This window comes from Arachis ipaensis, chromosome B01, assembly GCF_000816755.2.
Source record: "Arachis ipaensis cultivar K30076 chromosome B01, Araip1.1, whole genome shotgun sequence".
Lineage (NCBI taxonomy): Eukaryota > Viridiplantae > Streptophyta > Magnoliopsida > Fabales > Fabaceae > Arachis > Arachis ipaensis.
Window position 1 is genome coordinate 16,141,322 of NC_029785.2, and position 3,034 is coordinate 16,144,355.

The window sequence follows — 3,034 nt, forward strand, 5'->3', positions numbered from 1 at the left end:
ATTTGTCAATAAATAAAAAAATACAATAAAATAAATAAAAATGACATGAACAAAGTAAAAAAAAAATAAAAAATTTCATAAAAAATATACATATAAAAAATAATATAGTAAATGATAAAAAAAATTCATATAAAAACATAACATGAGAAATTAGAATACTACACAAATAATATAAAAATATTTATCCTATAAATATAAAATACAATAAAAAATATAAAAATTAAAATATGAAAGTGAGTACTAAAAATAATAAAAAAATTAAAATATTCAATTTGCTAGTGATTGAAACAAATTTGAACCATTTTGATGAAAAAAAAATTGGAACGAAAAAACTATGAAGAAATAGGAACTAGAAAGAACTACAAAGAACATGTAATAGTTATTGGTATCATTCTTATAGAAGAAAATGAAGGGTAGGGTTGGTAAAAATAAAATAAATTTTGTACCCAATTTTCTAATGGCAATCACAACCATGAACGTGAAACGCAGAAGCTACGAATTTCAGCTTCTCCTGAACGTACGATAGGAACTAGAAAGAACTACAAAGAACATGTAATAGTTATTGGTATCATTCTTATAGAAGAAAATGAAGGGTAGGGTTGGTAAAAATAAAATAAATTTTGTACCCAATTTTCTAATGGCAATCACAACCATGAACGTGAAACGCAGAAGCTACGAATTTCAGCTTCTCCTGAACGTACGTTTAGAGGCAAAATCAATTCTGCGTTTAAAAAGATAAAAATTGTTAAACATCAAAATGAAACTTTCAAGAAGCTCAAACGGACTTTTCTCCTCCCCAACGTGTTTGCCAAACACACCCTATATATTATTGTCTCTTTAATATTATTGAAAAAAAACATATATAAAGAGAAAAATGCATGTTATATATGCACCGTAGGCAATGCAGCAGAAGAAGCAAAAAGAGTTTGCTGGGTACCACACGGATTGCCCCACTTGCATGATGGGTTGGGCGTCAATCGCGTAACAAGATGATGATTTTGGAAGTTTCACTCTTCACTCCACGCATGTGTGTATATGGTCTAGATTAGTTTTAGATCATAGTTATCATAATTAAACTAGTAATCAATATGGTTATACGATGAGTCACTAGGTTATTAGTTCAACTGGTTGGTCATTAATTTATTCGATCAATTCGGTTATTATAAAAAAAAAATTATATGAATAAAATTAAAATAATGTCTTAAAATTTAAAATATAAATCTTTACAAACATTAATAATTCAATATTAATTTTTAAACATAACTAATGATCTAAAAAAAAAGATAATATATTAGTCTCTATTACAAAATACTTTTTTAATTTAAATCATCAAAGGCGAGTAAAAGATAACACAATCGATAAATCCACAATTTGTTTACAATGACCCCAAGCAGAATCAGTCTTCCCTCTATTATTATAAACTCTATGATTGTCACAAATACTAAAAATAAGAAAGGGCTAGGTGTCCATGCCACGAACCAACTCCTGAAAGAAAAACAAGAGCATCCCCGACAAACCAGTAGAACTTACCCCTAGGAACAAGAACAAGCTCCAAAGAAGAAGAAGGACTTCTCGCAATCTCAGGTATAATGGCTAGTTGGAAAACCTTTCCATTCAAGCAAAAGAAACACAGCAACAACTAATGAGAATCAACAACCACCAAAAGTTCACTAATGATAATCAACAACGAATTTAACTATTCAATCTAATTAAGTTCACTAAAATTTTTTCAGGTTCAACAACAACTCTAAAAAAATCAAATAACAGCAGCAACTGCCAGATTCAACAATAATTCTAACTAAAATTTAAACCAGAGAAAGAACAGAAAGAACAGAAACAACAACTCTAAAAAACCAACATTCAACAAACAGAAAGAACAATAATTCTAAAATTTGCTCAGATTCACCAAAATTAACATCGAATCAGTGAAAGAACAGCAACAACAACTCTAAAAAACCAATATTCAATAAATAGAAAGAACAGCAACAACTCTAAAATTTGCTAAGATTCACCAAAATTAACATCGAATAAGAGAATGAACAGCAACAACAACTCTAAAAAACCAATATTCAATAAACAGAAAGAACAGCAACAACTCTAAAATTTGCTCAGATTCACCAAAATTAACATCGAATCCGAGAATGAACAGCAACAACAACTCTAAAAAATCAACATTCAACAAACAAAAAGAACAGCAACAACTCTAAAATTTGCTCAGGTTCACCAAAATTAACATCAAACCAGAGAAATAACATCAACAAGAACTCAAAAAACTAAATAAAACAGCAACAACTCATATTCAACAATCACCAGATTCACCGAAATGAACATTGACCTAGAGAAAGAACAGGGTTGAAAACTGGAGCTTGCATGGTAGAGAAGACGCCACCACCACCACCCGAGGGAGCAGGTGTTGCTTCACTGGTTTCGACGAAGCGAACGCAGGATCACGGACTCATGGTGAGAGACCGAGACAGCGATGAGGTGAGAGACCCAGAAACTGAGAGTGACGAACTGACGACGAGGTGAGGGTGAGGGGATGCCGACGCCGAGCTCGAGAGAGTGACGAGGTGAAGGTGAGAGACTACCCGCTGCCAACGCCAAGCTTGAGAGAGCAGAGACAGAGAGACGAGGGCTTGGGAGGGGGTGGTTGGGTTCCACTCTATGACGCCAGGGAGTTAGGGTTCATTCAAAGAGGGGGGTTGGGATGGGTCTGAAACGATGCCGTTTCAAGGAAGAAAAAAAATTAATAAACATGACCCGGACCGGGTTGGATTAACCGGCCGGGTCACCGGGTTTGCATGAAACCCGTCGGATCGAACCGGGTTTGACCGGGTCTGTTGTGTGAACGGTTCAATGAGTGGTTTGGTCCGGTTAGGTGACTGGGTGACCAGATTTCCGGTCGAACCGTCCGGATTGAGCTGGGTTTGATAACTATGCTTTAGATTGCATCAGCTGTTACCTTTATTATACAATATTAATAAGAGATAAATTTTAAACGGCGCAGATAATTACTTCCAAAAACAACGATGCT

At 34.2% G+C, this 3,034-nt stretch overlaps 1 long non-coding RNA gene across 1 annotated transcript; it reads right to left on the minus strand.

The window, feature by feature from the left end:
- On the minus strand, nucleotides 1,302-2,680 carry LOC107626352. The gene is made up of 2 exons (XR_001617529.2): nucleotides 2,336-2,680; nucleotides 1,302-1,606 (listed from the first exon to the last, which is right to left on the minus strand). It is a non-coding gene; the product is annotated as an uncharacterized LOC107626352 (long non-coding RNA).